This window comes from Sciurus vulgaris (assembly GCF_902686455.1).
Source record: "Sciurus vulgaris genome assembly, chromosome: 15".
Classification (NCBI taxonomy): domain Eukaryota; kingdom Metazoa; phylum Chordata; class Mammalia; order Rodentia; family Sciuridae; genus Sciurus; species Sciurus vulgaris.
This window is the reverse complement of record NC_136476.1, coordinates 81,852,867-81,878,370: the sequence shown is the minus strand read 5'-3', so window position 1 is coordinate 81,878,370 and position 25,504 is coordinate 81,852,867.

Here is a 25,504-nt window from a genome sequence, read left to right as displayed (position 1 = left end):
TCCATCTGGAAATATTTAGGCTTTCTACCTCTTTCATAATCAGGCTTGATCATTTATATTTGGGAGGAAAATTGTCAAATTCAGTTAGGTTTCCTAGCGTTGACCTAAGTATTGACCCAGGGGCACTTAACCACTGAGTCACATTCACAACCCTTTTTATTTTTTATTTTGAGACAGGGTCTCACTAAGTTGCTTAGGGCTTTGCTACATTGCTGAGGCTGGCCTCAAACTTTCCATCCTCCTGCCTCAGCCTCCTGAGTGGTTGGGATTGCAGGCATATGCCACTACATCTGGTGCTTTCTTCTCTTTCTCTGGTTATTTTCCCTCGATTGGAAATCGCACCTGCTGCCCTGCAGCCCACCTCATGTTCAGGCTCGCTTCCCTGTGTTTTGATGGCTTATTAGCTCTGATGGGGATGTCTTATGGTTAGGGACGTCACCTGGCCTGGGCTAATGACCGCGGACTCTGGGGTTAGAGGGCCTTGGCTCCAGATTCCAGCTCAGCCACTTACTGGCTGAGTAGATGTGAGTGATGGGCCGAGGCTTCCTCCTGTGCAAAGCGGGGTCAACGACAGCCCCTGCTCCCACTGTGAAGAGGGCTCACCAGCAGACAATGCGTGTGACCGTCTCCACCCAGGGACTGGGGCACAGAAGCTCCAAAGCTCACTGGAAGCTCCTCGGACGCCGGGACGGCTCCTCCTCGCCTCACAATTCCCGGCCCCTACCTGCCGTCCCTCCAGCAGCAGCAGAATCTAATGCATCAGTGTCACCCTCCTGTGTTCCTGCGGTGCCTGTCCTCCATGCTCCCCTGTTTTTATAGCCCTGTAGTAATTTCAGAGAAAAGGAGGGGCAGTTCAGTCCAAAGGCCCAGCTCAGCATCTCGCGGCACCACCGACCTACCCACCCCCTGAGCTCACTCAGGCTCACCCGCAAGTCCCAGGGCTCTGGGAGGGCACTTCCGGGGGACAATCAGCCTCTGGCAGGCCTGGCCTGTGCATCTCCGCAGCCGGACTGCCCCGTCCTTCCCTCTATCCCTGCCAAGCTAGGCCTGGGGAGGAGTCACACTTCCAGTAGGATTTTGCACCACGGGTCCCAGAGCTATCTGGGGAGACAGGCTGAGCCCAGAGGCGATGGGCTAGGATTCAACCCAGCTGGGGTGAGCGGCCCTGGGTGGGAAGCTAGAGGTTGGAGGCACAGGGGCAGAGGTGCGAGGCCCAGAGCAAGGCACTCCAAAGAGGGACAACCAACAGCCAGCCTGCTGCGTCCACCCCGTGAACTGAGCACCAAGGCCCCCTTTGGTCCTGGGAGCGATGGACGTTATCACAGCCATCTTACAGACACAGGGCCTGGGGCTCAGACAGAAGTGCCTCATCCCAGGTTGCTCAGCCAGAAGGCGGCTCATGGGGCTCCCCCGGCCCCAGCCTGATGGATGGCCAAGCCCACGCAGAGCTGCCAGCCTAGGCTGACTCCTGTTCTAACCATGAAGCCCTGGCAGCGTCTGTCTCCCATGTTTGCCCCGGGGATCTGCAGGGCACTGAGACGCCAGGCCCCAGGGAGGGTGACCGTCACCTGCCAGCCCATTGCCAGCACCCCTGGCTCCCTCTCACTCCAAAGCCAGAGCGAGCGTGACTGACCAGGACCACGCTGGCTTGCATGGCTCCTTCTCTGCCGCCTCTGCTGCAGGAACAGCGTTTTGCAGAGCTGGGACACACGGCCGGCTTTTCCCATTACACCTGACTTTTAATTATTGGGAGGTGATTGTTGGTTTACACAGCAATATTTATCCAGCAAATTGCTAATTAATGCACTGGAAAATACCAAGTGGTGTCAAATATTTGCTTTTATTTGCAGTACCAAAATATTTTTATTTTTGGTGAGATCCAGAATGGACGAGAAGGGGCTGAAATGTTTAAACAGGGAGCGTAAAGTTTAAGCGGAACGTCGAACAGTGGGAGGGCTGGGCTCTGTGGTGGGGGCTCCGGGGGTTCTGAGCGCTGGAGGAGGCTCAGAGGCAGCCCAGAGAGCAGCGTGCGGCCCTCAACAGACAGGGCACCCGCAAGGCTCAGTCAAGGGCACCTGGGGCCCAGATCATCCTAACTACAGTCCCTTGCCACCTTCTTCCTCCTCCTTAGCCACCTCCATCATCACCTGTCCTTGCTTGTCAGAGTAGGTCTTAAAAATGGCATTTGAGCTGAATGATATAGAGGATCCAGCCATGCAAAGAGAGGTGGAGCATGAACAGAAAGTGCAAAGGCCCTGAGGCAGGAAGGGGTCTAGGAAGGGGTGCTGACATGGATGGAGCCGGTGGCCTGAAACAGGGCAGGAGACCACAAGGCAGGAAGCGGGTGCCTTGGCCTCCCTTAGTGAAGAGCTATGGGGAGCTCGGAGGGGAGAGGATGGCATTGGTTTACACAGGAAAGCGCCCTCTGGCTGCGGATGGAGGAGACGTCATGGAACCAAAGTGGGAGCCGCCGGACCCTTGCAAGTGAACATCCAATCAGGCCACAAAGGGGCGTGGGGCCGGAGGGAAGGGCACCTTAGGTGGCACCTAGAGCCTTGTTGTTGGATGGGACGCGGAGGTGCTGGGCTCTAGGAGGAGGCCGCAGCGTCACCTCCAGCTCCCACATTGTCATCCAGAGGCACAGCAGCCTCCATTGCTGGGGATCAGAGTTACCTGCTTAATGAGCTGGTCTCACCTGAAATGATCAAGAAGCCCCCGGGCGGTGCTGCGTGACGCCTGCGACCCATCTCTCGGAAGACGCCCTTGAGCTGCAGGCTGGGGTCCTCCCACGGGACCCAGCCCGCAGGTGGCGGAGCTGAACCACCCCTCCCGCCCTGTCCCCGCCCCCGCCCGCAGCTCCACAGCAGGCCCTGCGGGGTCGGGTCGTCACCCCCTTTTCGGATGAGGGAACCATGCCCCGGCCTTACCTTGGCCCAGGCCACCCACTCGCGGCTGGAGCACCTTCCCCAGCGCAGGCCAGTCCACCTCCAGCGCCTCACCCGAGCCTCCCGGCCGCTCCTGCTTCCCCTGCGCCCGCCCCGACTCAGCTCAGGCTTCCTTCCCCAGCGGCGCTGCCTCGGCCGCACCCCAGCCAGGCACAGCTGGCAGGCGTGATCATCTGGGGGACCCCAAGAGGGACCAGAAGGTCCACGTGCGCCCCCTGCCCTGCCTCCCTTGCTTGGAGGGAGCGCTTCCAGTCGCGGGGCTCTGCGGGGCTCTGCGGGGCTCTGCGGGGCCACGCGCCTGCATCGCTGCTCCCCTTTCCTGTTACCCAGATGTGCTCCCAGGACTGGAGACAGTCGGTCCCCCAAAACCAGGCCCTCGGGCTAAGGGGAAGGATGGGGCAGTTGGGAGTTTTGAGCTTCGGCCTGCTGGGTCCTGGGCAGCCTGGGTGCGGAGGACCGTTAACCACCGGATATGTAAGGGGACGTCCCCAGGCAGAGGCCGAGGCAAGAGGCCACAAGCTCTCCTGCTGATGGCCCCTCTCTCCCTCTTCCTGTCAGGGAAGCACATGGCTTTGGTGTTGAAAAGAGCCGGGAGGTCTCCGTGGACCCGAGGGTAAGACTGCCACACTCTCCCAACACGGCCTGCCTTGGACCAGGGGGCCCTGTGGCCAAAGCAAGCACCTGGGTTTGGTGTCCAAAGGGACACTGAGTCCACTTTCTTCTCCGGGACCCCAGGGGTCCTTGTCCCAGGTCAGATTTCCAGAGGTCTTCCTGTGGATCTCACAGTACATTTGACTTCCTGGGATTTGACTCCCAGAACTACTAGAATTGGGCTCAGCTTTCCCTCTGGTGCCTTCCAGTCTCAGGACGGCTCAGCAGGCCTTAAGCTCACTGAAACTTCGCTTGAGGTTCTGGAAGGGCTTTGTCAAGATGGATTGCTTTAGTCAGTTTCTGTCACCATAACAAAACACTTGAGACTGAGAAACTTACAAAGAGGTTTGTTTAAGTCTCAAGTTCTAAAGGTCAAGCCAGCCTTGGCTCAGCTCCGTGGAAGGCCTTGTGATGGCTGGCATCACCCACTGTGGGAGCCTACGTGAGAGGGAGTGATCACAAGGCAAAACAGGAAGCCAGGAGAGACGAGGGAGCAACCAAGTTTACACTTCTATAAAACCCTCTCTAGAGAACTAACCAGAGTTCCATAAGAACTCCTTATGAGTTCTGAGAGCAGGAGGATGACCTAATTGCTTTCTTCTAGGTCCCACTGGGTTAGTCAGCTTTCCATCACTGTGACAAAATGCCTGAGATAACCACCTTAAAGGAAGGAAAGGTTAATTTTGGCTCGTGGTTTCAGAGGTTCAGTCCATGGTTGCTTGGCCTGTAGATTCGGACCTTTGGCAGGACGGTACATCAAGGGAGGCTCATCTGGCAAAGGAAGTCTGTTCACCTCTGGGTGGTGGGGAAGCAGAGAATGAACCAGGATCCCAACATCCCCTTCAAGCACATGCCCCCAGCCCACTTGGTCCCTCCTCCCAAAGGTCCCACATCTCCCGATAGCACCACAGGCTGGGGACCATGCCCTCAATTCCTGGACCCTCAGGGGACATGACATTCAAGATCCAAACCACGGCACCCACCTCCTAAAGACACCAGCCCACTCCCACCACACTGAGGACCAGGCTCCCCAAACCTGAACCCCTGGAGGACATGTTCAAAATACAGGCAAACTGCAAGAGGTGAAAAGTTCAGGGCGACACCAGGAAGTGAGAACTGGAAGACCAACAATACCGAGGTTGGCGAGACATGGAGCCACTGAAACTGTCACACGCTGCTGGTAGGGGGTGACACAGTGCAGCCACATCGGAGAACTTCTCATCAGCATCTGCTGCATGTGGATCTGCTTCCCAGCCCTGCCACTGAACTCCTAAGGATTCACCCAAGAGAAATGAATTGATGTCCACAGAAAGATATGTACGAGAATGTTCATCACAGCCTCATTCACAATAGCCAGAACCCGAAAACAATCCCTGTATCTGCCAACAGTAGGAGGGATAAATAAAATGTGGTCTATTCACACCATGGAAGAGTATACGACCCTGAACAAGTGAGCTGGGCTTGGTGGTGCACGCCTGTAATCCCAGCAACTCCAGAGTCTGAGGCAAGAGGATCACAGGTTGGAGGCCAGCCTCAGCAACTTAGTGAGACCCTGTCTTAAAATTAAAAAGGGAAAGAAAAAGGACTGAGGATATGGCTAGTGGTAAAGCTCCCCTGGGTTCAATCTCCAGTACCAAAGGAAAAAAATGAACTTCATACAACAATATGGATCAAGTTCATGGACACAGTGCATTGCCTAAAGCCTGACACAGAAGAGGGCAGGCTGCAGGACTCCATTTGTGTGAAGTTCAAGAACAGGAGAAACTGACCCGATTTGTGTGGAAACCAGGAAAGGAGAGGGGCAACTGTCCAGAGGGGAACTTGTGGGTGCTGGAAGTGCTCTGTATGTCTATGGGTCTTGACAAGACATCTGTTGCGCTGTGTACCCAAGGTTGTCCACTTGACTGACAGCTCCACCGTAGTCAATAATTACTAGCTGGCCGGGGTGTCGCTCAGTGGTACTGCACTTACCCAGCAAGTGCGAGAACCTGGGTTCCATCCCCAATGCTGCAAAAAATAACAACATTTTTAGGGTTGACCAAGCACTTGACCCCAGCCTGACAGAAATGATGGTGAGGTAAAGCAGGAATTTGTAGAAATTAAAGAACTAGTGAGAATGTTTATCTGTAGTTCCTCAAAATAGACTGTACCCAGGGGATTAATTTTTCTAACTCTTTAAAAACAGAGAAGCAATAATAGATAAAGGGATTATACGTTAGTACATATTTAAGCTTTTGTAATATTTAATCATCTAGAATACAATTTATGGAATTTTTACCATTAATGTTTGCTTACTGAACAAATATTATTAAAACAAAAAGAAAAACTACCTCTCGAACATGTTATTACCCCCTTGGTTATCGTCCCCAAATATTCTACTCAGTCAACACATGGTTCTAGATGTATATTTAAATTCTACATAATTCATTCTCTTGTCCCTTTAAAATGAGTCTTCTGAAGATCTAATCAACACCCAAACCCACTCCCTGCCATATTTGCTAGTATGTGGTCCTTGCTGGACTTGGTTTGTGATGCAGCTGGAATTATTTTGAGATGAAGCATAAGGCGAATCTAAATCACGAATGCTGATCAGTTCATTCAGCAGCGCTCACGGAATAACCCACCGCCCACTTGCGGTGTGGGGCAGTTTCTTTTATCATGTTTGATTTTCCCTGTGAGCTCCTTCTATCAGAACCCACCAAAATCTGCTTCTTTCCCCTTCAACGTCTGTTCTCCCCTTTGCTACTCTGTGATGGGTTTCAATATTCAGCGAGGTGATCTATCAATGGTCTCCTTTTCCAGACGGTTCTTTGCTCTTCGGATCAATGTTTCTTCCAGATGCATCTGAGAATCATTTTATCAAGTTCCTTCTGCAGGGCTGTCGGGTGTTGCATTAAATCTGCAAATTAACATGGAGGTGGTTTGACATTTTTACAATATTCGGTCCTCCCATGAAGAAATGTAGTGTGCCTCTCCATGTATTCTGGTCTCCTTTTATTTCACCAATAAAATTTTGTAGTTGTCTTTATATAGGTCACACGCATTTCTCATTAAGTTTATTCCTAAGTATTTTTCCGTTGCTTCTGGGAGTGCCGTCCCCTTTTTTCATTACAGTTTCTGGCGGAGTATGGCCAGAATGTGGGACCGCATTGATTGGGGTAAATAGGTCTCATCTCTGGCCGCTTTGCTAAATGACTATTTTGTACACATCTGAGTTGCTTCCTTTGGATTTTTGGCCCCAAATCACATTGACTGCAAATACTCTTTGTCGTGTTGGCGTTCGATGGGGCTCCAAGGCTGCCATCTGACGGGTCTGGGGGGTCAGAGATGGCCTGTCCATTCGGCTGCAGCCTCACCTTGGCTGAAACTAGGCCTGCCATGCTCCGTCTAAGGCCTTGAACCCTCCTGTTCCTCCCTCCCCTCCACCTGGCACCTGGCCTTCCAGCCACTGGCAAAGGTTTTCTTCCGACACTACAGACTCTCTGGACCTAAGACTATATGTGAGTATGTGAATCAAAGCGATAATCACCCAACACCCAGGATTAGCCAGCCCCTTGGCCCAGCCGTCTCCTTAAAATCTTTAGTTTTTAAATCCCTGGAGCACAAATATGATTAACCAGAGAGGTTAAGGAACTCTGAGATTGCACAGCTATTAAGTGGCACATCTGGGATTCAAATATGTACCCCTTCATCTCTGCCATGTGCTTCCCTCTGTAACGTCCCGTCACTGCCCCCTACCCATCAGATGGGCCCCCGGAGTAGCCATGTCTCGCCAGCTCAGATACTGAGGAGGTCACCATGCCACCTTGGGCATTATAGCTTGACCCCCAGGAACCAGCTGGTTCTGCCTGGGCAGCCCAGTCCCGCCTTCTCCAGAGCAAGGCTCACTCTGCCTTCCACCAACCCCCTAGTGTTTTGAGAGCTTGGTGACTGCATGGTGACGTTCCCTATGCATGAATGTGGTCATGACAGGCACCCAAGTCCCAGGCTCCTAGGAGCAAATGCTCTACTGAACACTGCTCCTGTCAAAGAGCAACTTCAGTAGCAGCAGCAGTAACAGCAGCAGCAGTCAACATTGAAGCTGGGGTGGGTGCAGTTTGTCCCCCAAGGTTTATGGGTTGGAGGCACCGTCTTCAATGTGGCCATTGGTACATTGGGAGGTGATGTACCTTTAAGAGGTGGGTCCTATTGGGAGGTTCTCAGGTGATGTACCTTTAAGAGGTGGGTCCTATTGGGAGGCACTTGAAAGGAATTAATCACAGGACCCCAGTTGCACTCTGGCTCCCTGTGTTACCACATATCACTCCTCTCCCATGTTCCTGCCATTGTATTGCCATGCTCCATGAAGCTCTTGCCAGAACCAAGCCAATGCCAGCACCCCGCTCTTGGACCTCCAGAACTTTTCTTTACAAAGTATACAGTCTCAGTTATTTCATTATAGTAACCCCAAATGGACTCATACTATTTACTTGGCTCTTACCATGCATGGGCCAGACACTGTTTGGTGCATTATGTACATAATCTCATATATCTTCACCACAATGCCCTAAGTGAGATGCTCTTGTGTCCATCTTACAGATGAGAAAACTAGGGTTCAGGGAGGTAACACTGCTTGTTGAAGGACATTCAGCTCATGAGTGGTAGAGGTGGAATCTGAAACTTGAGAGCTTGTTCAGAAGTCTGCTAACTGTCCTGATGTTTTGTTCTGAGTCTCCCTACAGTTTTCAGTGATGTTAGAAAGCTCCACCAAAGCTGCTGCACACACAGATGTGCATGAGCAGAGGTTTTATTAAAACAAAGTGACCCAGGGATCTCCCAGGGGCAGCCTGGGGCCTGTATTTAACAAGTGTCTCATGGGATCTGGTGATCAGCCAGGTCTGAGAGTGACCCTTCCAAAAGAGGGATCCTTTGCCCTCTAATGATGTGAACATCGGTCACTTTTATACTGAACCCTACTATTAGTAAATATTGGTATAAATAAAGCACATGACCCAAGAAATAATCCCTAGTGTATTTTTGTATGTTTGGCAAGTGGGGAGGAATCGCTAAATGAAGATTCCAAATCATTCACTGTTGGGCACCCAGGAAATATCTACCGTATTTAAAGAACATTTAAACTCAGGAGGATCAATTCCTACCAGTGCTACTGAAAGTCACGTACCAGGGCCAAGGACCAGAGCCAGGAACTCACCCGGAAGCCAGAACCTTTAGTAAGACAGAGCATGGGAAGGAGACCACTTCACAAATAATTTAGATCAAACAATGAGATGCTTTTTAAACCTGCTAAATGATAAGATGAACATTTTAAACATCAGAAAAGTGGGCCTGAGAATGAGCCCTACCTGAGTTTAATACTGATGTCTCCCACCCCCAACTGTGTGGCCTTGGGCAGGTGGCCTGACCCCTCTGAGGGCTAATTCTGAAAGATGAACTCGTAGGCCTGTTGTACTAATCGAGATAGCAAGTGAGATGTGCCCCCACAGGGGGCAGGGGGCACTAGGAAATGGACCCTGCTGGTGGCACAATGCTGCGGTCTTAACTGTGGCATGTGTACAACACGTGCCTTTGCTGGAGACCATCACCAGGACTACACTCAGAACCCAGGGCCCAGCCCACAACCCCACATCAGATCAGCCTCCGCCACCTGCTGTCCCCTTCACTCCCTCTTCACCTCTGACCCTGCTGCTACCTCTCTCTGATCTCCGTTCCCTTGCATGCCTCAGAACAGGGCTCCTCAACCCACCCCCTCCCACGAAAGGCAGCATCTCCTTCAGTCAGGAGCACGGTGGTAGCAACACCCACACCGTCAGCAGTGGAAATCACGGTTATTTTCACATCACATCACAATTGCTACGGATTTCCCAGAATATCCTTCACGCTTATCCCTGCCTTGAAACCGTGAGGCTGATCAGAGCTTCCACCAAATCTTGCTATTTAACGTGTTGATAAAGAAGCACACGTATCGCCACAGCGCAGATTATGATGTTGTGATCATTATGCTTTAATACATTGGGTTCCCTTGTGATCCTGTTCCTAATATCGTATGCATTTAAAAACCACTGCTTTGGGAAAGGCTTCCCCACAAGGCCAAAGGGGTCCACGGCATTCACCGTGCTCAGAGCCTTGCCTTTGAACTTCTGTGCAGGTTCCATTGTGCTCCCACTTCACCGGTGAGAAACCTTGGAGGGTGTCAAGTCATCGTCCAAGGGCACCTGGCTAATGAGTGCCGAAGCGCCCGTCTGCCTTTGGCATCCTTGGGGCCAGGGCTACCCGCTGTATCACCCGCTCCCCTGCTCATGCAGGCCTGGACTGGACGGGGGCGCTGAGCACACAGCTTTGGTTCTGACAAGGCCCCGCCCCTCGGAGCGCCCGGAGCAGTGGGGGCAGATCCCTCTGCACCCTAACACAGGAGCGTAAGCCTGTTTACTTTCTGGTCACAATAGTAGATATTCTGGTCTGGTTCCCCTTTGGGGAGTGAAGAGCCCCGAATGTGCCAAGGGAGGAGCAGGCAGGGCCTTAGGACTCAGTTGGGGTGTGCCGGCCTCGGTGGCTAACAGCGGATGAGCTCTGGGTGAGTCCCTGAAGGCAGACCCAAGAGAGTCCCAAGAACCAGACCAGAGAGGACAAGGAGGGGCCTGGAAGAGCACGGAGTGACGGAGACCCCGCCCAGCCCCGGACTCATCTGACGCTGCCTCTCTGTTAGGGACTCAGAGAAGGCTGGCTGCCTGACTGAAGGAGGGGATGGAGGAATCAACTGGCCACCCGGGCTGGGCAAAGGCTCCACTGGCCAGGAGTGTCCAGAGGGAGCAGGAACCACAACCCCTCCTGGAAGTCATGGCATCTTTTCTGTGCCCCTGCGGCAGGGCCAGCCAGGCTCCCCGCTGTCACCTCCTATAGAAAAGTCACTTATTTCTCTTGCCCTCACAAAGCCTGACCCCCCCGGACGGCCAGGAAGTCCACGCTGGAGGAGCCCCCTCCTCAGGTGTGCACGGCAAGGGAGATGGGAGATGGGAGCCCTGAGCCCCGAGAGCGGACTCCCTGCCCCCGCACCGCGGGCGGCCTCGGTGTCGGCACACGGGCTGCAGCAGCCCTGGGGGGCACTCAGCCTTCGCTCATTCATCCCCCCAATCCTGGCTGGGAGCTCACCACCTGCCAGAGAGCATTCTAGCACTGAGGAGCAGCCTCACGCAGCACAGATTGGCCCGTTGTGTGGGTTTAGGGAGGCCTGGGGGACAGAGTGGGAGCAGAGTCAAAGATAAGCCAACAAAGAGGAAGAGCACGTTAGAAGGTGGTGCCCGCTCCACCTGGAGGGCAGGGAGGTGACACCATCCCCGCCACGCGGTTCTTAGCCTATCATGAGGCACCTGGCTTTGCAAAACACAGAAATCCCACGGAAGGCCTTTTCTGCCAAAGTTCTCAGAGATTAGTCGCATGAAATCCATCACCTCGCACTAACGCAAAAGACTGCGCTTCACCTGGATAATCTCAGCAGAGGAGGAAACCAAGAGGAAAAAAAAAAGAAGAAAAAGAAAAAGAAAGAAATCCAGGTCAGATCCAAAAAAGGAAAGACCTTGAATTGCACCGTTCTTAAAAGCACTTAAAAGGAATTGAATTAGAACTGAGACAAAAAAAAAAAAAAAAAAAAAAAAAAGCCCGTGAATCCAACTCCCGCTGACACCAAGTTAGAAAAAATAGCTCAAGGAAAAGGATGTAGCCTGTCAATCAAGACATGATGGTTTTATTTTTAAAAAATGAGAAGCCTTTTGTTTTAAGAGGAGCAGGCTGGTAATTTAGAGGCGCAGAGGCAGCAGCGTCAGAGCGAAGATCTTTCATATTTCCAGACAGAAGGGACTCGGCTGCCGCTGGGGAAGTCGAGGTTGCGGGGAGAAGCGGCTCCGCGGAGGTTCCGTTCCCAAGCCGAGCGGGGAGCGCGCGTGATTGATAGGAACCCCGGTCGGGCGCGCCGAGGCCGGGACGTGCAATCTCTCCTTTGTTGGTAATCAAAGTCGGCTGAATGCGACTCCATCTTTTCTTTCTTATTCCTATGTACCAATTTGAGGAGCTCAGATGAAATGTGTTGCATTACACCGGCACCAATAAGTCACACTATCTGTGTTGTGACACACCGAATATTACTAATTGTCAATCACCAACCACAAGTCTTGTCAAGACGCTCCCTTCTCGACGGGCTGGTTCAAACCTGAAGTGATTTTTAATCAAGTGTTAATAATACGGCATCTGTCAGTGGACGGTGGGTATCAGGCAATCAGAAAAAGTGAACATATGACACGGCAAATTTTAATGTTTTCATTTTCCCTTCTTCCCAATTATCGGTGGGATTTCTGTCAGCCTGAAACGTGGGCTGACATTATTGCAGGTGAACTTCGCTGCGCAGAGCGGGAGGCGGCTGTCAGGGCTCTGATGGTGGTGCCCCTCCAGGGCCCTGAGAAGCCACCCAGCCCGCAGGAGGCCCCTGGTGAGGGGGCCTTTGGGTCTGGGGTGGGGGTTCCCTTCCCGCTTCAAGCCCACCTGGGTACTGGGACAGGTGGTGCTCAGCTCTGTCCATCAGGGGTCAGAGGGGGCAGCAGAGCTGCGGGGCAGGGGCAGGGGCAGGGGCCACCCTCAGAGAAGCCTGTCCACAGTCCATCCAGGAACCACTCGCTCTGCCCACCATGTCCTGATTCACAGGGTTCTGACTCCAGCAAGAAATGCCCAGAACTCTGGTTCCAGTTTTCTTCCTCCTTTCTTCCAGGTGTCTAGGGGCCTGCACAGACCATGGAAGGACAGGAGCAGGCGGTGTGGGCTGGAACCCACGGGGAGCTCAGCAGAGACGCTGAGAACGTTCTGTCTGTGGCCTGCACTGACTCATCCTCCTCTCACACTCTAGAACTCAGAGCCAGAGGGCACACTGAGCGACGCTAGTCCATTTTCCACCCCACCGGCAACCCTGACTATCCAGCTTCTTCCTTCATGTCCCGGCTTCAGTAGCCTGTTCCACTGTCCACCAGCCATGGTCGTTGGGACCTTCCTGGAACCTCTCCCCAGCTCCAGTGGGACATGAGTGACACAGCTCTGGTGTCCCATTGTGGGTTTGGGAGATCACCCCTGAGCATGGGCTGGAGCCATGGTGGCTCTGGACTTTTATCCAACATGCTGCATGCCGTGACCCTCACAGAGCCTCTGCAGCACCACGCCTGCCCCTGGGCGGTGGGGAGCTTCCTCCTCACCAAGCCTCTGCAGTCCCATGTACTTCTCCTCCTCCTGCTCCTCCTGTTCCTCCTCCTGTTCTTCCTCCTGCTCCTCCTCCTGCTCCTCTCCTGCTCCTCCTGTTCCTCCTCCTGCTCCTCCTCCTGCTCCTCTCCTGCTCCTCCTGTTCCTCCTCCTGCTCCGTCTGCTCCTGCTCCTCCTCCTGCTCCTCCTCCTGCTCCTCTCCTGCTCCTCCTGTTCCTCCTCCTGCTCCTCCTCCTGCTCCTCTCCTGCTCCTCCTATTCCTCCTCCTGCTCCTCCTCCTGCTCCTCTCCTGCTCCTCCTGTTCCTCCTCCTGCTCCGCCTACTCCTGCTCCTCCTCCTGCTCCTCCTCCTGCTCCTCTCCTGCTCCTCCTGTTCCTCCTCCTGCTCCTCCTCCTGCTCCTCCTCCTGCTCCTCTCCTGCTCCTCCTGCTCCTCCTCCTGCTCCTCTCCTGCTCCTCCTGTTCCTCCTCCTGCTCCGCCTGCTCCTGCTCCTCCTCCTGCTCCTCCTCCTGCTCCTCTCCTGCTCCTCCTGCTCCTCCTCCTGCTCCTCTCCTGCTCCTCCTGTTCCTCCTCCTGCTCCTCCTCCTGCTCCTCTCCTGCTCCTCCTGTTCCTCCTCCTGCTCCGCCTGCTCCTGCTCCTCCTCCTGCTCCTCCTCCTGCTCCTCCTCCTGCTCCTCTCCTGCTCCTCCTGTTCCTCCTCCTGCTCCGCCTGCTCCTGCTCCTCCTCCTGCTCCTCTCCTGCTCCTCCTGTTCCTCCTCCTGCTCCTCTCCTGCTCCTCCTCTTCCTCCTCCTCCTCACTCCATCCACAGCCTCTCCCTCTGTCTGTGCTCCCTCCTGTCTGTCGGCTTCCTCGGGCCTGGTCCACACTATCCGGACACCATCAGGGCAATCATATCCTCACCTGCCATCTCTCTCTCAAGCATCAGTGAGTTGAGGACCCAGCCCAGATGGCTCTTCTGAGCGCCATCCAGGGCCCTAATGTCATATCACCTGAACATCTGGATATCCCATAGACACCTGAAATTCAATTTGTCCCAAAAGAAGTTCTTACCCCAACTCCCAATAAAGCTCCTTCCAGGTGCTTCGCATGGTGGTGAGAAGTGCCACCACTGTCTCCCCCAGGTCTCCCATCAGAAAACACGGAGTCATCCTGGAGTCTTCCCTCCCTCCATCCCCATGTCCAGACTGACCACTCCTCTGCCTGCCCCCACATGGTGTCCCACCGTCTTCCCTCAGCATCCCCAAGCCCTGCCTCAGTCAGAGGCCCTTCCCTGGGCCCCCAGAGACCCTGCCCCTGCTACGTCCCCCCAGCTCATTCTCTTCCCTAAGGGCCACAGCCATCTTTTCAAAACCCAGTTCATGTGCTGTCCTGGAGGGAGCAACTAGTGCCCTTCCAAACGAGGACCACAGGAGCAGCCATTATTATAGAGGCAGGGAAAGCAAAGGAGGGCCTGCTATGCACACCTGTGGGCCTGACATCCCCGTTCCCTTTCTCAGTCACCCAGGTGACAAAAACCCCACACTCATAGAGTGAACTCCTTTCCTGCCCAGCTCACCAACAGAGGGTGGAACTTGGCCATCTCTGTCGAGACCTCACCCAGGACGCCACTCGAGACCTGATCTCCAGAAGCTCCTGGGGAAGCCTCATGCTTCCATCTGAGCCATTTCTGAATCCTCTGGCTCCGTCCCCTTCCCTCAAAGTCATATCATATCACTCTGGACTCCGAGGCGGATCCAGCCCTCCACTCTTACTGTATTGAACAGCAAACAAAAGAAGACCAGCTTATCCGTTAGCCATGGCTGTGTAACTAAAGACTCCAACACGTAGTGACATTGTTATCTCATAATTTCTGAGGGTCAGGAATCTGGAGTGGCTTAGCTGGAGGTGACCATCAAGGTATGGCTGTGGCTACAGGAGCCAGAGGCTCAGCAGGGCTGGAGGGCTTTTGTCCAGTCTTGCTCCCGCAATTGGCCCCAGTTCCTCTCCCAGCCTCTCCCTAGGCTGTCTCTACCCTATTCTATTGGTACTACAGACTGGTACGACATGAGGGGAGACCCACGGGACTGTGGATCCCAGGAGGGGGAGGTCACGGGGGTCCTCTTGGAGGCTGGCTACCACGCTTTCAGCTTGATCTTCTGGGTGGTGACTCTGCAAAATTCATAAGAACACAGCCTGAGGAAGAAGACGTTTGTACCATCTGGAGAATAAGGCCAAGGTGGGGAGAAGCCCTCAGGATAGGAGGCCAGATATCCAAGGAACAGAACGGGGACTCCAGCTTACTGCACAGCCCAGGGCAAGTCACCATCACTTCAAGGCCTCCGTGACCCCATGGGGACAACATCAGTGAGCAAGGTGGTGCTCGGTGCCTGTGGGATGCCCTGGGCCATGATGATGTCATTAGAAGAAGATCCCTCCCAAGGGACCACTGCGCAGGGAGAGCACTGCCCGTCTGTCCTGGCACCTCCACCACTCTGCCCTGGAACCCTGGGCTGCGGCTTTCCCATCTCATCCCTGCATGTGGCCTGCTGAGCAGAGCCAGAGGTGGATGAGGGGCCCTGGGAGGGGAAGAGAGCAGCCATCCCCTGCTGGTCCACGGACCCCTCCCAGTCATGCTCACCAAGTCCTCCCCAGAGATCTGCCTCTGCACGCTGAACCCTGGCCTAATGTGGCCTGGGCTCCCTGAAAGGGATCTGGAGAAAGTGTTGCCACCACGGGGTCAGTCTGTGGGGACAGTATTTGCCTGACCCCACCCTCTGGCTGCACCCCAAGCCCTGCCCTGCCAGGCCCCTGTCTAGTGCCCAGGAGAGAAGGAGAGAGAAAGTAAGCTTCACCCCAGGGAAGGCTCTGGCCACCTCGCTGGGTCTCCACACACACAAATGCACAAGTTCATGATCAGATGAACACAGAACTGCAGACCCACAGACCCACATGGGACAGTGTGCCCTGGGGACAAGCTCACAGGTGGAGAGAACTCAAGCCCAGGTGCTACCAAAGCAGAGATAAAGGAGAGATACTTTAAAATGAAGGGAAAGGAGAGTATGTTTAGTAAAAGCAAATAAATTAGCCGTCGTGGGAGAATTGAAGCTGGGTGGACTTACACTTGTCCTATGGTTCAAGAGTGTTTTGTTTTGTATCCTACCTGCTCCCCCCACCTTCTTAGTGCTCAGGGCCTCTTTGAGTCCTGCGCAGGTCTGGAGTGTGGGGTGGATGTAGCTCTGCCCCAGCCCACTCTGGAGCCGCGGCCCACTCCCTCTCCATCCTCCTATCCCAGGCTGCTCCAGCTCAGCCAGGGGGGCTCCATCTGCAGAATGAGCACAATGTGCTCACAGAGGTCCTACCACCACCAGAGCCACCTGATCTGAAGGTGTCACTGGCACCTCTGAAAAGAGTACACATGGGTGCTTATGCACCCCCGACTAAGTTGAGCCCAGATGCCTCATTCTGAAGCCTGTTTGAAAGAACGTGAATGGACTTGGGTAGGTTGGGAAAGGAGGCTCGTGACAGCACAGGGACCCCCCGGCACAGACAGGGAACCAGGAGGGCCCTTCACTGGGAGAAGCGCTGAAGCAAGTGACCTGGCTTTGTTCTGAGGGTCCCTGCTATAGGTCTGCTACCACCACTGTGGAGGTGTCCCTCCCTGCAAGGCCCCACAACAGAATTGAGCCAGGACAGCCCCCACTAAAGAGACTTGGAGGCATGATGACTGAGAAATAAACAAGGTTTCCGGAAAAGAACCAACACTCTCAGTATCAACTTTCTGGTCCTAAATTAAACCCATCCAGTGCTGATGGGTCCTTCCTGCCACTCCTGTCCCTGAGGGCCAGCTCCATCTGCTGCACATCCTTCCAACCCAAGTCCACACACAGGGAGGGCTCAGTGGGTTCCTGGTCCTCAGTTGAGGCCTGAAGGCCTGGCAGCCACCAGCCCAGGAGATTTCCAGGCCTCCTTCGTCAGCTCCACTCTGCCTGGTGCTAGTTGTGGGGTCTTTCTCAGGCCAGTGCCTTCCATATCCAAGGAAGTCAGGCTTTTGAGTCTTTTTAGTTGAAAGTAACAGAAACACACCCAAGCAAGCTTAAGTAGGAAAAAGACATAAAGTTTTAAGATGCAGGTATATCTTATAGATCCCAAGGGTTCCCAGAAGGATCTGGAGCCAGAGATGAGGTTTCATAAGCCTCCTGTCTCTGCTCTTGCCCCTCCTTCCCTACCTTTCTGCTTCTCTGGGTCTAGACTCACTGCTCTTGAGCATCTTTATCACAGACCCAGTGTCCACCAGCATTGCCTGACCTGCCTTAAGTCAAATTTTAGCTTCTCAAAGGAAGACTCTGAGAAACTGGGCTGTGGCCCCTTCAGCTCTGGCCAGGGCCAGAGCCAAGTTGCATCAATATGGTTAAGAGAGCACAACTCAGAGAAGGGTGACCACTGAGATCTGAGCAAAAGATTCAGCCACAGGAGTGCTCCATGTCCAGCCAGGAGAGAGCCCAGGTCACCACACAGTCAACCCACACCTCCAGGGAGAAAAAGCATTCTTATGGGAACAAGAGGAGTTTGCCTTGTGTGCCCTGATCTTATAGCCACCTTGGGACACAACGCCACCCTCTCCACCATTTGGTGGGAGTGGAAAGATGGGGTTTCATTAAACATCATAAACACGGTCACAGAGATCCTAGCTGGAGGAACCTTGAAAAGTTATGCAGATGGCACCAGAAGAGAGACAGGACTCGTCCAAGGTCACAGAACGGATCAATGACTAAGTAAGACTGGGACTTGCCTTTGTCCCTCAGTCTATACTCTTCCCACTAATAGATGAGCCACCCCAGCAAGAAGGATTCTCTGTGACAGCAGTGAGTTAAGAACGTTTGTCAGAGGCCACCAAGGATCGTTGGAGGCAAACTAACATCATGCATCTCTGTTGATGGAAACACGTGGGGACACTTCTGACTCTAGAGGGTTGAGGGAATTGAGCAGAACAAAGGGACCTTTGCCAGTGTTGATTCTAGAATGAGTTCCGCCTCTCCCGCCCACTCCTACGAGGCATGCAGCAAAGAGAAAGGGCACACAGGGAACTGTTCTACGAGCCCTCCAAGGTCAAAAGCACCCTGCAGATACTCCAGTTAGGACAGAAAACTTAGCTTTCCCCTCTGATCAAAAAAAAAAAAAAAATCCCATGCAAGAGTGAGGATGACTTTCAGCATTCTGAGAAATCAGTCTGGACTCCGGGAGCCAAAGCAACAGCAGACCACCCACAGATCCAAAACCCCACACACAGGCTCCTAGTCTCCAGGAGCCAACTGAGCCTGCTGGGAGCTGTCCAGAGTGCTGACTGGGCGGTCCCTCCTCTAATGATCGCGGGTCCTGAAACTCGCCCTGTGGTCTGGACAACCCACCAGGGGGTTCTCGGTTCAGCAGAGAGCCAGGGTTGTTGATTGGTGGAGACCAGGGGCACAGGTTGTCCCTAGTCACCCACGGTTGTCCCCTCGCTCCGGCTCCCTCCAGGCTTCCCCTTGGAACCAGCCCCAACCTTCCCCGAACAATGTCATGAATTTTTCCTCCTTGATGAACTTCAAAGTCTTTTAATGACTCTTCATAAAGGAACAGTGGGGCCAAAAGTTGAGCAAAGGAGATGATTAAAGTACCTTATTAAAAGAAGCCTTGTAGAATTCTCCACATGAAAGCAAGCGCCATTATGAGGGCTTATCCTTATAAATGACGCTTCGCTTTTGCGAACATGCTGAAACCTGATTAGAGTGACAAGCACTGACTGATACTGCAAACCTGTTAATAACATGAAAATTAGAAGAGGCTCATGCAAAGAAGGGAGATTAATTTAGCCGGAGTACATCTCGCGCAAATTGCAAAGTTGTGAATATGTTCTCAGATAATGAGCCTTTCCAGTCATCAGCTCACTTGTCATTTTCTGTAATTAATGTTAAGGAAGACGCCTTCCTGATGGTTCGTATTACTCATATACCAAGAAAATTTCTTCAGAGAAATAATTTACATTTATTATCATCGGTCTGTTTGTGTGGTTTATTTCGCACTGGAGTAATTTATTGCAGGACCGTTCGCCATGCCTTGATTAGTCGCTCGTCAGGACGGGATGTAATTTTTTTTGCTTGATGGCGACGTCTAACACTTGACAGTGGTGTAACACTCCTTCTTGTCTCCGGATGGGTTTTTTTTTTTTTTTTTTTTTGCACTTAAATAAACTTTGGGGCCGAGTGCCCCGGGGCTGTCTCCCCGCCAGGATGAGGTCTAGGAGCACGACTCACTGGCATACTCCAGAAGCAGCAAGGCATCCAACACCAGAGCCACCTGGAAGGTTCTAGGCCACCTGCCTCACCTGTGGCCACGGTGGAGCTTCAGCACGAGAGCTGATCTCCCCATCTCCATTGCCCTCCTGCTCAGTGGGAGAGAGGTGTGCTCTCAGCTCTCAGTTCCTTGCTTCCCTTATCTTCTCTTCTCCCATAGGACACCTTCTCCTGGAGATTTCTCTGCAATTGCTTCTTTTCCCTCGCTGGTTATATATTTTATTCAAACAGCTAAACATAAGAGGAAATGCTGCCGACATGGTTTTGTTTCAGAGGCGAGGCGAGTCTTTCATTCCATTACCTGGCATCATGGCGCACCGGAGAACATGTCTGATGGACTCTCCCACCCCCACCTCCATGTCTTCCTCAGTCCCACCAAGACCAGAGTGCTCAGGAGGAGGGGCGAGCTGGCATCCATCTCAGCCTGACACCTCCTTCGAACTTTGCCCTGGGCTCTGGGCTATGAGTCCTCAAAGGGCAAGAGTGCAGGGGACTGGGCTGTCCAGGACAACTGCTCTACCATTTTCTCTCTCTGGATTCCACTGAGTGCAAACCAATGGCCCCTCTGGGTGCTTAGAAGGTACCATCCAAGGTGCTGAGCTCTTGGGGTACACTGGCTCGTGGATCTTTACCACTGCTGGACATAGATAGCATTGAGACTGCCCTGCCCATGAAGAACCTGAGGCTCAGGGAGGTCAAACCGCTTGTTAGGAAGTTCAAGGTTGACACAAACAGCAGCAATCCTCTCCACCACCATCATTATCCTACAACCAGTGTCCACTGTGCTCAAGTGCCACACCCTGTGTTGAAACATATTTTGAGCTCAGTCTCACAGGAGATAGGTATGATTATAATTCCCATTTCCAGCTCACTTGCCCAAGGTCTCATAGTAGTTAGCAGTGCAGGTGGGTGACATGCTCCAAAGCACCATGCCCATGCATGCCACCGCACTTCCAGAAACCATTGTCCCAGCGCCCCAACATGTCCCCACCAGAGCTCTGGAGCCTTCTTTTCTCCCCCTCCCCCCCACCCTGTTTTCTTCCCCAGGTCCAAATTGGAGATACATCCTGCCAATCTCCCCAGCAGGGGTGGCCCGGCTGTGAAATGCGCAAACAGATGCAGTTAGCGTGAGTTACTGACCCTTGCACTGCAAATGAGGCAAACGATACAGATCAGGGTTCGCAGACAGAGATAATGATTTTTTTTATTGGACGTCTTCATCCCGAACCAGTGGCGTGGCGCTGGGTCGTCCAGCAGTGTGCCGCCGGTGTCGGTTAATGATAATCTATATTTATAAAACGATAGTCCATCAAAGTGGGATGAATATTTTAGAAGCCGTGGACAAATCAAATTGTCTTTGTCAAATGGGCGCGTGCTCTGGCGCTGAGCGTGTTTTATGGCTCTTTCTGGGGTGAGAAGAGAAGGGTTCCGGGCGCTGGCTGGAGCGCTGTCTTTCTCACGGAGGCCGGAAGAGGAGAGCTGTGTCTCCGTTCCTTTAAAAAAACCAATGAGCTGGAGAGATCGACATTAGCGCCAGAGAACTGTACTTTGTTTGATGAAGTTAACAAATAACATTTGAAACCACATATGTGGGGCCTTTGTGGGAAAGAGTCCATTTACACTGGGAGAAATAAATTCACGCCTTTGGAAGCCGTGGTAGGAAGGGAGCAAAGGACAAGGAGACAGGCTGCGGGCTCCAACTTCAGAGAGGGGATGGAAGAAGAGAGAAATCGGAGGAAGGAACCAAGTCTGGACATGACCTCCGAGCATGCAGTCACTGAGATAAAATGCCTTGCACCAGTGAAATAAACCACGTGTGCAAACTTGGGCAAGTCATGTCAGCTTCCTGAGTCTCGGTTTCTCCAATTGTCCAAGAAGGAGAATGATATCTCCTTCTGATATATCCTTTGTTAGGATGCAGTGGGATCCTAACAAAGCTTCTCATGGTCATGGGGACACAGCTGGGGCTTAAATGGATGTTAGTTCCCTTCTTGTCCCTTAAATGGGACCCATCTGGCAGGAACCCAGACACCAGTCTGCTCATATCTGAGTTCTCCCATCTACCTACTCAGGACAATATTTACAAAAGTAATAGCTACCATTTATGGAGGGCTTTTCCTGGGCCAGGTGCTGTGCTAAGCACTTAACACACATTATTTAATCTTCTAAGACTGTATCAGCACTATCCAAGAGAAATATAATGTGAGCCATGTATATAATTTTTTAAAAAGTAATAGTAAGTGAAATTGCATTTAATAATACAGTCATCGCTGGGTGTCCATGGGGAATTGGTTCCAGGACCCCCTGAGGACACCATCTGCAGATGCTCCAGGCCCTTCTCTGAAACAGCACAGCATCTGCATAGCCCTCTGCACAGCCTCCCCTATGAGTTAAACCACCTCTAGGTACTTACAGTACCTAAAACAAGGTAAACGCTGTGGAAATCGCTGTTCCACTGCATTGTATAAAAGAGAAAAAAAGCCCGAAAATGACCGTGCAGAGGCAAACATCCCAGCCCAGCTGCAGAGTACATCTCCGCAACGATGCAACATTTTTTCTGAATAATTTGTATCAGAAGTGGGTTAAATCCACAGACACAGAATCTGCAGATACCCAGGGCTGACTGTATATTGTATTTAACCCAATGATACAAAATACTGCCTCGAGATGGAATCGGTATTAAGAGAATCAATGAGGTATTTAACGTTCCTTTTTATAAAAACACAAATGTGCGCATTTTGAGCTGACGGCATCGCGATTCCGACTCGCCACGTTTCAGGTACTCAGTGGCCTTACGAGGGTGGCGGCTGCTCTATTTGTCAGCACGGGTGTGAAACAGTTCCATCATTGCAGAAAGTTCAATTGGTGAGTGAACTATCTGTAGAAGATGGATAGAATTATTATCTCCATTTTCTGATGTAGAAAGAAACCCAGTGAAGCCGTAGGTGACCCTGCTGGCCAGTGGCAGAACCAGGAAGCTGGGTAACTGCCCATGTTCTTAGCTGCACAGGCTTCTGAAACCCCTGGTTTCTGTCTGCCTCCCCCAGGGCCCCAGGTGCTGGCCAGGTGACCTCTGACCTCGACTGATTAGGACAACTGAATCCTCAAGAGGCCGAGAGACATGGAAGAAAGTGTGTGTGTCTCACTCATCTAATGCTAGACAGCCAACTGCCCCAAATTTAGTGGCTTAAAACAATAACCCTTTCGTTTCCCAAGATCCAGTGGGTCAGGAATTAGGGCATCGGCTTGTGTGGCTCCACAGAGGTTAAGCAAGCCAGGGGCTCACTCACACAGCCGGGGTCACGAGGTGGCCCAAGTGGCCGGGTGCTGCTGGGACAGTGGGGCCTCTTACCCATGGGGGCCTCAGTATTAACTCCACCAGGCCTCTCTGCACATGGGTGCTCATCCTCCAGCAAGATGACATGGACTTATTTATGAGGCCATTATTTCCCCTCTGAGCTGATGTGTAAGCTACAGGGCCTCTCAGGTCTGAGCTCAATAATCTCAAAACCTCCCTTCTGCCATATTCTATTGGGAAATCAAGTCAGGCAGCCCAGATTCAAGCACATGGGAACATAGGCCCCACCTTTTGGTAGGATGAAGACAGGTGCGTGGGACTGGGAGGAACTGCTGACAGCCATCTCTGCAGACAGATGGCACAGTACAAGTCTCTGGGCCAGGGGGACAGGAGCTGGAGTTGGGGACACCCTGGCCCAGCCTCACCCTTGCTGACTCCCTGACCACCAGGCCACGTGTCAAACAATTTACCAACATGATGGGTGGAGAAACTTTCCTGGAGGTAGAGTTCCAAGTACACTGAGAAAGAGGTGAAGATGGAGGCAGTGTACAGAGTTCCTCTCTCAGGACTCCAGAGGTGAGCAGAAGTCTGAGGACCACCTCAGAGAGGGAGATAGGAGCCACTGATAAGAGGCCTAGGGGATTCTGGGAACTTGAGGTCCCCACAAAAATCAAGAAAATGTTTAGGGTCAAAAAATCTAGCAATTAAGAAAAGGACAAAAAAATAAATAAATAAAAGAAAAGGACAGCTGGAGATAAGATGCCCCAGTCCTGAGAGAGAGGCCCCGAGGGACAGAGTGGGTGGGAATAGGATCCAAGTGCAAAGCAAAGTTAGCATCAGGTCCCTGAGAAGAAGCAGAAGGTGCCTGGAAAAGGGACTTTGAATCGCAAAGTGGACCCTAGAACACAGTGATGAGATATGTTTCTCGGTCTCAAGGGGGAGGCATTTTTAATACTTAACCTTTTCATGGTTTCTGCATTAAAATGTGGTTGAACATAATCATTTCCTTGTGAACTCACTCCATCCCTCAATACAAAGCTTCTGGGCCCAACATACCCCACTTAGAATGACAAGTTGAGATGGAGGGAGGGACCCTCTGAATCCAGAAGCAGCCACATGGTCCAAACATGTGTGAGCTTTTAAAACCTGGGGAGTTGTGGGTGGAAGGGAAACCTCAGCCTGGAGAAGCAGGCCCCAGGCCAGCGGGTGAAAGTCCAGACCTCCCTCCTGCGGTTCACACACACCCAGGACGCCCCTCTTGCTGAACTGCTCACTCCAGAGTCACCAGTAGCCAGGTGTGTCCACCCTCAACCACTGTCTTTTAGGCTTTGGGTTTCTGGGTCCCCAGACCCCCCTCAAGGCCCCAGATTCTTGCCAGATTCCCCATTTGGATTCCTGACCCTGACCTCCTGACTCCCAGGGCCTGACGGTGGAAGGCCCGGTGGTTCTCATCTCCAGCCTCCTTCACCACCCATTGCATTTTGCCTGAGAAGTTTCCACCCAGTGTGTTCTCCCTCTCTCTCTCTGTCTCTCTCTCCCTCTCTCTCTGTCTCTCTCTCTGTGTCTCTCTCTCTCTCTCTCTCTCTCTCTCTCTGTCTCTCTCTCTCTCTCTCTCTCTCTCTCTCTCTCTCTCTCTCTCTCTCTCTCTCTCTCTCTCTCTGTCTCTGTCTCTCTCTCTCTCTCTCTCTCTCTCTCACACACACACACACACACACACACACCTTGGGAACGCTTATCCACACCTGGGGTGGAATCAGTATAGAGTGTGGCTGTTGGTGTGGGTGGGCCTGGATGGACTCCAGCTCACCCCCTGCATTTCCTGGGGTGCCTGTGCAAATCACTGATCCTCTCCAGGGCTCAGTTTCCCCATCTGTGGTGAGAAGGGACTGCACAGCCCGTGCACAGCAAGGCACCCGGCACAGGGTGACAGCACTGGACAAATGCCATCCATTCTCCCAGGGACACCTCCCTTCTCATTTATTAGCTGGATAACATCTAGAAAGAGAAATTTCCCTTTATCAATTAATTGGTTGTCCGAGGTAATGTCCACTTATTAATGGTAACATAAGTACTTCATTCTTTCCCTTTATGTACAGGTTTTCAAAATAAAGTGATAGCTCTCTAATAGTCTCCAGTTTGACCTGAGTGTTGGCTTGTTTTATTTATTTATTTATTTATTTATTTATTTATTTATTTATGTGCATGTGTGTGTTGTTTGGTTATGAGCATCATTCTGAGTTCATAAGTTTAGGCATATTTGATGAGCTGTACTGCACTGTGTGCAGATGTGTGCTCAGATGTGCCCACATCAGGGCATTGTGGGGCATGCTTGTGATCCTAGCTGCTCTGGAGGCTGAAGCAGGAGGATCACAAGTTCACATCTTTCCTCAGGTTTGCTTCTGAGCCCTCTGATACAATCTTAGAAGATTATGCCTTTGATTTCTGGTAAGACAGTATTCCAGGTTTATCTTGTGCATTTTCTACTCTAGATCTGGAATCATCCATTTTCTCAGCTTCTTGGAGAAATTATATTGAGAGAACATAATCTGAGTACTAGGTGTGCTCAGGGCTACTGGGTTGTTCTGCTTATTTTTCAATAAGCAGCGATGGGCAATATGGGTTTTCTTTCAAATATTTAAATTGAATACATCACTAATTTATACTACTTCCAACCCAAATTCAGGACTGCAGTAGTTTTATTTAACTTCATACATCATACATCTACATCTCCTTTCTCCCATGTAAAACACTCCTAGTCCTCAAGGACACTAACATAGCTACTGCTTTAGTTTGGACCTGAAATGTTCCCCAAAGGCCCATGGATTAAAGGCTTGATCCCAAGCACATAGCACAACTGGGAGGTGATGGAACCTTCCAGATGGGGGCCTAGTTGGAGGAAGCTAAGTCCCTGGGGGCATGGCCTTAAAAGGGTTATTGGGACCATATCCCCTCCTTGTCACTGTCTTTGCCTTTTTCCACCATGAGGTGAACAAAACCTCCGCCACATGCTCCCACCGTTGTGCACTGTGGCATCACAGGCCCAAAGTGATGGGGCTAAGCAACCATGAAC